General features: G+C 44.6%; 1 long non-coding RNA gene across 2 annotated transcripts; it reads left to right on the top strand.

Annotated features, from left to right (window-relative positions):
- Positions 1 to 2,660: 2,660 nt before the first annotated feature.
- On the top strand, positions 2,661 to 10,627 carry LOC149360173 (uncharacterized). Of its 2 annotated transcripts, none has more exons than XR_016288312.1 (3): positions 2,661 to 3,009; positions 7,771 to 7,972; positions 9,649 to 10,627. It is a non-coding gene; the product is annotated as an uncharacterized LOC149360173 (long non-coding RNA). The 2 variants fall into 2 exon arrangements; XR_016288313.1 differs by having other exon boundaries at positions 7,794 to 7,972.
- The last annotated feature ends 242 nt before the right edge of the window (positions 10,628 to 10,869 follow it).

Here is a 10,869-nt window from a genome sequence, read left to right on the forward strand (position 1 = left end):
CGAAACAAACATTACACTCACATTCCCTTAGCCGAGCATATTCTATTAACATTCGTTGATAGGAAGTTCATACAATTTCCTTACTGCTTTCTATGTACTGCTGTCAGTAGAAACATACTAGACACCGACAGAACGTTTTATAATGAGAATAAATGCCTAAATTAATTAAGTACTCTAGCCTAACATGTCAATGAAACTAAAGCAACCTTGAACATGAACCAAACATTTGCAGTCACATTTTCTTAGGGCATATTTTATCAACATTTGTTGATAGAAAGTTGATACAATTTTCTTACTGCTTATACATGTATACTGCTGTCAATAGAAACATACTACGAACCGAGAAAGCATTTTGGTGATGCGAATAAACAAATAAAAGCCTAAAATAATCAAGTACTGTAGCTGACAACTTCAAAGTGGCAACTTAACTAACCTTGAAGACGAAACAAAAATTTGCAATCACATTCCCATAGCCGAGCACGCTGTGGTTTTTTAGAAATTTCAGTTCAATTTTCTCAATACTAGCTTTACTGCTTTCGCATTTTCGAGTGCGGGGAAAAGGGCAAAGTTCATAACAGAACATTTATCCCGAAATTCAGAAACGTGCCTTGAATTGAAGACATTTAGTGACAATTTTTGATTTTATGAAGTGTACGAAAAAAGTTACCAGCAAACGAAATAATTTTGGTACAAAGTGAATGAATTCATAGAATACTCAAGTATTATAGCCTCGCACTGCAAGGAAGTTAAAAACTTTGTAAGCAAAAATAGGAGTTATTGACATATTGTGTTACAAGCGCAATGATGACTTCGTTACAGCGAATCAGTTTCGCTAATGGCTCATTCTACACGAAAGCAATGCTTTCTGCTGCGTATTCGGCCTTAAATTCTGTACTCAAGCAGTCATTAAACTGATTTAACATTTCAGAACTAACAAAGAATTTCAGCAGAGCTGTACAACAACTCTGCCAACAACTCTGCCAACACGTTGGTGTTGCTATTGTTGTAATTCTTGATAGGTCATATTTTAACGTGCAGTTGAACAGTGATGTACCGTATGACGGTGCTAAAACACACTAGCGTTAAGAGCGTTTCGCTCTGAGGTTTCAGAGGGATTATTGTTGCGAGCTACAAAAAATTCAAGCTTAGCATTGCACCGATGTGTTTCCACACTCATTGAATGACACGTTCTTGCTAGCTCAAAAGGCGCCCAAATTATATCACCAGTTTCCTGAACCTCCACCGCAAGCACACTTTCCCTGCACACTGCCCGCCATGAAAAAGTGTCCGGTACACTTTATGCCACTCCACGTGGGAGCGCCCAATTTAAACCCTCGCACTACCCTCCTCCTCGAGCGACCAGCAATGGCTGATCGCACGGGACTGAAAACCCCGCGCGAAAAGGGCCGCACCGCTTCGCGCTCTGAGTAAATTCTGTGTAACGTGTGCAGCCTTAGAGCTTCGAGAACTCAAGTTGCTACGTTCCTCAGCGACTGTACATGCGAAATTTCAGGCAAGGCAATATTAATTTTTATTCATGTTCGGCGGCCGATACTATAAAGAGAAGTATAGAGAAACAAAACAGGTAACAGCGGCCCGCTGTACTCAACTGCGGTAACAAGGGCTTTGCATGAGGAAGGTGCACGGCAAATGGAGCACTATAAGCCCTCATTCTTGACTTGTTACATTTTTCACTAGTACTGAGCCACAGAGGAGCTTCCAGTATGGAAAAAGCTAGGGTGAGAGCAGCCCCCACTTTGAGCACCGCTAAAGCACAGGCGCAGTGCCTCTTCCGCATCTTCACTTGCATCTCCTTCAACGCAAACACGGTACGAAGCTCTGGCGAGGGAAAACGTGGTGATAGCTGTATTTTCTATCTTCCCGTAATGCAATGACTAAGGAATCCTGGAATAAAGTGTTGGGTTTTAACGTAGTCATACGGAGTAGACGCGCGAAAGCACGTGTTCATTCTTCGCCTTTTCTTACTGCCATCAGCGGACGTGAGGCCGAGCCGAGGACCGCGTAAGGCAGAGGCAAAAATCAATCAAGGAAGCACACAATAAGACTACGGTAGCGCGACTGTCGGCGGGGCTCGCTCGAGCAAAGAGCGTGCAAGGTGTCCAATGACGTGATATAAACACACACAAAACAGAGGCGATGGTGCAGCGCGGCCTTGAAAGTTTCGCGCGTCACGCTAGAGCGGCGTGCGAACGCTCGTGTTCCCTAGGTACACACACGTACACCAAATCGCATGAGCCAGGCTGTGTAGAGTACGCTAAGCCACACAATATGCGAAAATCAAAACCGAAACCAGTAGCGTTTGGCAACATCATCATCATTCCTTATTCTGCGACGCAGTTACGGGGAGCTGAGTTATAGCCTTAGAACTAGGCAGACAGTGCAGCCGTGCAGCGGCTGCGGCTTTCCTGGCCCCAGATTTGTCGCCTGTAGCTGCCCGGCATGCTGCCCGGTTTTCCAAGCTTTCATTCGCAGCGCCGCCAGAAACAAATGGTTGTGAGTAGTCGCATTTTTTCACTTCAATCACTGCAATGTGCTGACTTTGTAATTGAAACAAAATATTTTGTCGTTTAATGCAACAAGTTTGTGGCAAAAAGGGCTTTATCAATTCTTTTTTTTTAACGCGTGTAAAGTTAGGCGACATTAGCGCCGTTTTTCCGTTCGCTGGCGGCGGATTGCGAGTCTCATGTTGGCCGCGCGCTACACTATCTTTTTTAGGACGCTGAATTGACTCTTTGTTGACGGGGTGCGACGGTTGTGAAGTTGTGGGTGCGTTTCTTCAGTTTGTTTGTGTTAAATGTGCGGCCTCGTTAGTGTTGTGGTAGTGTGACTGAACTCGGAAGGTGACAGATGGCTCCAGTGCTGCGGAAGACGTTCTTACGCGCACGCAGTGCTCAAAAACTGCTCTGACGTACTGCACGCAACCACGCCGAGAGCGGCTGGCGCCCGATGCCCGATAGAAGAAACGGCTTGCCGTGAACGTTGACAAATGTAAGTACAGAACTGGAAAGTGACTTCTGCGATGTGTCGGGGGTATGATTGAGGGCTGCGAATGCATTTGGGTTGGTCTTCGCGTCTTGTTCGCAGTGAGGTGCAAAATGCGGGCACCACGCGATCGTTTGCAGAGAGAAGGTGTTCTGACCAGGGTGTCGAACCGGAACTGAACCTGAACCCGAAACCGGAACCGAACCCGAATTTTTGCCCGGAACTGGAACCGAACCGAACCCAAATTTTTTTCGCCATCTTGGAACTGAACCCGAACCGGAACGATTCAAAGGAACCGTTCCGAACCGGTTCGGGACTCGGTTCAGCCGCACATTTTGTGCAACACGGTATACTTTTTTCATTTTTTTCCAGACCAAATGGCATATGCCAGCGCGTAGATTTACTCAGCCAAAGCTGTCGGCGCAATGGAGTGCGGAAATGGCATCCAGTCGAAATGGCATCCAGGTCAACAACAAAACTGAAAGAGGTCTCGTGTCTAGGAAGAAAGCTAATTGGCGTTTCCGCAATGTGCTTTTGGTAATTCTAAAGTATTTTACGCCAGATTGACGTGAAATGTTGGATTTTATAGTATCCCTCTTTCACATGCTTACGTACAGCTTTACTCGAATTGTTAGCACTGCTTTAACTCGTAAAGCACTGACTGAGAATGGTTGCCTTTTTTATGTGTCAAGTACAATAAATATGTGAAACATAGGCGCTATGACCCAATCACGTTGTGCAACCACGTCATGTACCAACTCGCCCACCAATCGATTATTCTGGATCCCAATGTCCTTCTCAAGTGTACGTTCGCCGTAATTATGTCCCAGAAGAACGTAGCATCATTGCACAGAATAAAACAATGGTCAGTGGTCTTTGGCGCATTGCGCAGGCGTCAATTTACCGTCCATGACACAAACATCTCCTCAGCATGAAGTAATGCCTTGATAGGCAGCGTCAGCGAGTGAAGTTTAGAGAAGAACGTTTTTGCAGCAGAAGAAATAAATGTACATTCGCTTAACACGTTTTAAAGCACTGTTAAGGAACTCCAGAAAAGGTTGCCGATACAACAGTACAGGAAACAAATACCCTGTAAGTACATGAGTCGTCTGCCTTCTGGAGAGGCTACACAGGTAGCTTATAAAGAAAAGCGCACAGTGAGGAAATTTAAGGTGTCCGCTACTTCCGCGCGGCGGCGGCGACTTTCTAATTTTTCATGCTTTCAGGGGTGCAACCCGGGTGTAGCGCAACCGAACCATGAGAGTGTTCACCAGCGCCACCCTCGTCAATAGCAGCGAACGTAATGCGTCTTCTTTTACCGAGAGTGCCACATAAAAAACGTGGTCGAACGGTGAGGGCGAAAACTGTGGGAGAACCCTCGCTTCGGGTTGTTTGTTAAGGTTGGTTCACATGCAAGCGAATGGGCAACTGAGCGGCGTGACCCAACGAAAATTTGCAACTTGTTGGAACCTCGCCGCTCACCACCGCGACGACTCAAAAACAAGTTTTTGCACCGCGGCGTCAGGATTCGCTAGCGTTTTCGCGTTATTTTGTGGAACGCTTTGCGCCGGCACACGTGCAGCATTCACAGCCCTGCACCTCAAGTAGATTGGCTGCAGGTAGATGGGGTATTCTAGACCGCAGCTATTATGCGCCCGTTCCCGCGTTCTGCGTCGAAGTCGGCGTAGCCGGCGTAACCGGTTGTTCAAGTAGCAGAGCGAATTGAACGCCACCTGGAAGGTGGCTGCCACGGGAAGACCCCAAGAGTGGCTAGCAGCATAATACGCCACATGCCAGGTAGCGTGTGATGAGTTGCGCTTAAATTTCGCATTACCGCCAATTGCAACCGTCTGTCAATTTTTTGCTAGTGAGTGCCCGGATGTGTGCCTACCGAATTGTGCACGCGTGTGCATACACATGCTTAAGCGCACGCATGCATGGACACACGCACACGCGCACACACACACACACGCGCGTACACGCACGCGCACGCACACACACACACCACGGAAATTTTTGAGAAAGGAGACTAAACTGCTAACGCAGTAAAGAAACCAACCACAATATTCTAATCCTGAGTGGCAATCGAGCCAGTGGTGGCGGGCGCAACAAAGAAGCTTCGTTTACTGATGCCTTACTCGACCATCTTCGAAGATTATTTTTATTGTTGCCTCATGGAATATCAGGAACCTACCTGACCTCGTCTTGCCTTACTGGACTGGGTCGAATTCCGCGACCTCGGCATACGGCCTCATGTCACTATCACTCCCTTGCTCTGCCCGCACATAAAAATTCCTGAAGGCGCACACGTCAAGAAAGGGCGAACAGTCAGGAGGTTGAACTTTAGCAGCATATACGATCTGAGCTAAAATGAACTGTTCTCTGAACAGTGACCTCGCTGAAAGCGGCGATTGTGCGTGTTTGTCAAGCATGCAGCTTCTTCACAGGCTAAGCAGTCTTATTAACAGGAAAAGTTCACACGGAATTCCGGTGTCCTTCATTACTGGCACAAATCATATAGTGTAAGGCATGACCTCAATGTCCTTTTTAAGAGACTGCTGAAGTGAGCTATGCCTCAAACGAACATAGCGTCACAAATAATTTCATTGTTCAATAGTTCCTCCTTGCTTGCAGATGTAGCAATTCACTGATCATGGCACAAACGTCCACTAGGCTCGATGGCATGTCCTAACACGTAAGGTCGACGTTTTGAAGTCTAAGAAAGGTTTTTGGGGCCTATTGAATGTACATCCTCTGAACTCGCCTTAATATAAGGCTGTCAAGAAAGGCTAGGTAAGGCTGCACGCAGAGGAAGTAATGACCGATCAGAACCTTTGTCAGCTGCCTTCTGGAGAAGCCGTACAGGTATTCTAAGGATTAGCGAATATTTAGGTAATGGAGTGTGTCAGCACAAAATTCCCTCACGACTATGTACATAAAAGACAGATGATCATTTAGACGCCTAAAAAGCACAGCTGCCAGGAAGCGGTGGTTTTCGGTTTCGAAAAATAAAAATCATGGAACAGGTTAGTGGACACAAACTGCCCGAAAGACGCACCATACTGTAACAAGGTAGCATGAAATTCTGTTCACGCTTGGGCTCCCTTTGAAAGCGCCCCAGAAAAACTCTATTTAGCGAATTTATGGTCCTCCTCTTGAAATGCACCAATTGCTACATTGTCACAACGCAACGTCGCATCGAAGACGTCGCAAGTTTGTGTCCGTACAGACACGAAGTGCCCCCAACCAGTGCAAGCCTGCTTTTTTATCACATTCTTTTCATCAAAGCAAGAGACGGAGACGACATCAGCATAGGCCAAAATCTTAATTTTACACTGTAGAAGCTACAAGCCACGATTTGCTGTGTTTTTGAAGAAACTCAGCTATAGGTGGTCGAGATATATAATGCGAGTTACAAAGGCGATGTAGAGCAGGTGATGAAAATAAAATATTTCTGGTAAACTCTCTAGATGTATGCTGCAGGTGTGCCAGAGTGGGAGGGTGACTGGCAAGCCGCTTTTGTGGTGACAGAAAGATGTCTTGGCTGTATATACCTGCAAATACAAGGCAACCTCCGCTCGTAGTGGGCGCATGCAGCGGTCCTGACGGCCCCCGTTTAAGCATTTTGCGCCGGAGAAATTCCCGATTGACACGAGCTTCAAGAGAGACCTATCACTCGCCTGACGGGGACTCCGAAACTGCTGAAGCTGAAAGGTTTTGTAGATTAAAAATCCATCAGCGTTTGTTTTGATGTATCTCATCAGATAGAGTCTAGTATACATAGCCGGTGTACACTAATTCTGAGTTCATTTGATTTCGCGGCTCTTGCGCTAATTTAAATCTTTTTGCCGCGGACAGTAAAACATCTCGCAGTGAGCAAATTTTGCAGTTATATGCTGATATCACAAAGAAAAATAAACAGCAAAACAAGGTTGAATAAAAACCTACGTTCAGAATTTTTTAAGCCTGAACCCGTTTGAACCCGTTTGAACCGGTTCGGCGCTATCCGGAGCGGTTCGAACCGGAACGGAATGTCGCTCCGGAGCCGAACCCGGAACTGAACCCGAAAGGCGTGAACCCGAACCTGAACCGAACCCGAAAAATTTCCGGTTCGACACCCTGGTTCTGACACGCTCGCTTGCCAACTATGCAACTTTTAACCCGCCGCCTCACGCTCTTTGCGTCAGCTCCTCGGCGCAGGAGTTATGTGATAGAATTTGTTTGCACGCCGAGAACTATGGGGTGCTGCTTGATTCGTTATTCCGACTGAACAGGAGCAGCGCGTGAAAAGGAGACCATAAGAACGAAAAGTGCTTGTAGCGGCGTGCGTCTCTTGATTCTGCTGCCTGAGTGTTTACTGGATAAGGAGCAGTGCCCGTTCTACGTCGCAGTCACATCAATTGCTGTGTTTCTTGATAGTTCTGGTCAACGAAACGACGATTAAAAATAGCAGAACCATTCCATTGCAGTGCAGCTGAGGTAATCGCACAATGGAAGGTTTGTTGTCATTTTATTTTTTTTTACGTTCACTACATTTATGTCATTCCCCCATTTTCAGTCTGAAGCGATAAAAGTATAACGTGATTCGCGAATAATAGCTTTAAGAAAAGTATAACAAGCTTTGTAAACCATTTTTTTGCTAACTATTGGAGGCATATGTAATTAATCATTAGCCTCCACTCATAAACACATTGGACTGAACAGCTCGAGGTTGTAATGGGATGTGGCTTCTGTGATGATGTTTATGAAAGCATGGCTCTAATGCAGCCTTTCTTCAAATGCACCCGCAGTCAAGCCCTACAGCTGCTCCACCGGTATCATCACGCTACTTTTGCACCAGCTTTCATCTGTCATCGAGCCAATGCTACCTCAACCAGAGGCAAATGACATCAAGACCTGCTGGTTCAGCCTATCAGCCATTGACACTGGATATCAAGCATGTGCCACTTGTAAAAGGATAAGTAGACAAGTGGGTATATTTTCCTTGTCTTTTTTACCCTGCCAAAAATCTTCTGGTCCAGGCTCCCTCTCTCTTTTGTTTTTTTTTTCTTTTAAAAGAGGACCAAGAGAAAGGGAAAAGATATTGCGGGCATCATGAAAGCACTCCCCTAGTCAAGTGCATTGTGTTATAGTGTGAAATGCTTTTTATAGTTTTTTCCCTCATGCCTTTCGTGCTTGGAAATCTTGACCACAGTATAGACCAAATTAAAACAATTATCTGCTTCATGACCTTTATACAGCAGTCTAAAAGCAGCAAATAATTTTTATAGGTTTACTTCAGCAGTACCTACCTCTTACAAGGTATGGCATGTTTGAAGTGAACCAGTGATGTGATAGCCATGGCCTAAAGGGCAATGCATAATTGAATATTGGCGTTCAAGTGGAGCACTCTGCTTTAGAAGCATAGGTGTTGCTAGCATCAATAATTGATACCTTACCAGGTTATCCTTGCATTACATGAAACCCTGTAAAGCTAATATTTTAGCTGTACAGAAGAAAGGTGCTTATTCGATGTCATGAGCATTGCTGAGGTTTTCTTTCACACTCCCTTTGTCACAACTGACTGCACTGTACAATTGAAATGCATTTGGAATTGAGTATTGGTGCATTCTTATTTTTATTCATGCCGACGTTCAGTTACTGATTGCATTACACTAGCTGAGCCTAAGTCAACAAATATTGCTGTGACCTTAACAAGACCCCTGGCTTTACTTGAACCAATGCATTTGATGTTGCCTTTCTCCCGTGCCATCAAGGTTTGTAATAAGCTGTATAAATAACTTAATTTAATTTCTCTAGGTAATTATTGCTGCAATTACTGACAGGTAATTTCCTAAAGAACAACCTAAGTACACATTTTTATCTTCTTTGGAACACTTGTTTGCTTGTTTCCCTTGTATTCTTAACTTAAACAGATATGAGCAGGCCTCAGCACTGGAGGGATGTGCTTCGGGACAAATAAAAAACTACCAGTCCAGCTGCTCCCTTAAGGGCACGTTTCTGAGGCTTTTATCGCTTGTAGTTCTATGCAGCTTTACTTACAAGTATTGTATCTGACGCAGTGTGTGCCTTAATATTTTTATTCATTTGCTTTAGAGTGTGCCACTCTTGCCCTGACGAACTTGCTTACCTTTGTACTCTTTGTTCATACATTTTCCCCTAACACCTGGTATAGCTCCAAATGATACATTATCTACAGCAACATGTGCATTATATTGCAATGTCTTTGTTCTATCCCTTTTGAAAACAAAAGCTGCCTGAATTTTTGTGCAGACAAATCAGAAACACAAAATTTTCATTTTGGATGGCCTGCATGTTATCTTCATATGACTGGAATGGCTAAATATCTCTTTGTGGTGGAATAATTAGGTGTAACACGTTAATGTCAGTTCCTGTGAATATCATTCAGTCTTCGAATGTGGGGGCAGAATTGAACACAACAGCATGTTATAGCTTTTTCTTGTTCAAGGACACATTACATTTAGTTCTAGTCTTGTTACTGCTGCTTATGCTATTACTCAGTAGCCTTATCAAACTCACTCGGAGTGCTGCATTTTAGTGCACATTTAACTGATTGTTGCTTCTCCGTGTTTGTTTCTGTTAGAAGTTACTATAACTGTATATTTTGAATGTTTTCTTGTGCAGTTCTCTTGCTGCTGCATTCTGCCATGGAGGAGGCTACCTGTTCATGCACACGTCTCATCACTAGGACGCTACCTCTTGCGCTGGTGATGCAGACAAGTAACGACAGGGTTAATTGGAGAGGCATGGGAGAGGCCTTTGCCCTGCAGTGGGTGTAGTCAGGCTGATGATGATGATGAACAACAAGCAGGATGCCTGATATTGAGGACAAGTGTCAGGATAGTGCACCAACAAAGTCGCTTAAGCATTTCTGTGCTGATGCATTTTTATTAAAATCAGCTCATAGCTTGATATCTACATCCATGGGGACATTTAGCATATGTTTGGCATCTGTTTGACTTTTAATTCGCTAGTGTTTGCAGCCTTTAATGTTGGTCTTAAGACAGTGTAAGCATTGTTTCACTGTGTGGGATTTTTTAGCTGTTTTGGTGAGATGTGTATGTGTGCATGCAGTTTTTTTCCACGGGTTTGTTATGTGGCTCATGAAACCTTCATGTTACAGAAAAAATTATTTCATTTCTGTGTTGTACAGGAAAGTGAGCAGTATTTATATGCACCAGGTGTTTCAGGGAAGAATAAGTAGTTTTCAAAAATATGGCTTTTGCTCCATAATATTACCAGTGTTAGCAGACACCAGAAAGCCGATGAGGTGTATTTAGTAAGCTGGTTAACTAATTTCTGATAATTAACTTTTTAACTAACACAGGTTTGCAACTGGTTGCAGTTAGAGACTTTTAGCCAGTTGTTGGTAGTAGCCATATCAGTTTTTGGAATGTACAAAACATGATTACTTTCGCCGCTGTGGCTGGACAAAATTTGGCTGCATCGTGCGAAAATACATGCGCTTTTGGAAGCACACAGGGAAAGAAACCCCTCCAGTGCATGTAACTGCTACAAATCTCTAATGGCAACTAGACGCCTAACTCTGATAGTGAAGGAATCATATTCTTAGGAGTAAGAAACGCACATAACACCAAGACACACACACAGGACACCCGCCTCTTGAATACGAAAGACTTCGATAATTTCTCTTTCTTTTTTCTCGGCTCCCAGGCCTTTCGTATTCAAGAGGCGGGTGACGTGTGTGTAAGCACTCCCTCCCTGGCATTGGCAGAAAAAGGGATTGTTTATCGGCGCAACCATATGCCTTGCAGGAGAGGGGAGGGCGTAGTTAGACCTGTTGCGGATGACGAGGCACCTGCGTGTGCTCAGTGATACATATTT

This window comes from Amblyomma mixtum, chromosome 2, assembly GCF_055824585.1.
Source record: "Amblyomma mixtum isolate Tamu chromosome 2, ASM5582458v1, whole genome shotgun sequence".
NCBI lineage: Eukaryota > Metazoa > Arthropoda > Arachnida > Ixodida > Ixodidae > Amblyomma > Amblyomma mixtum.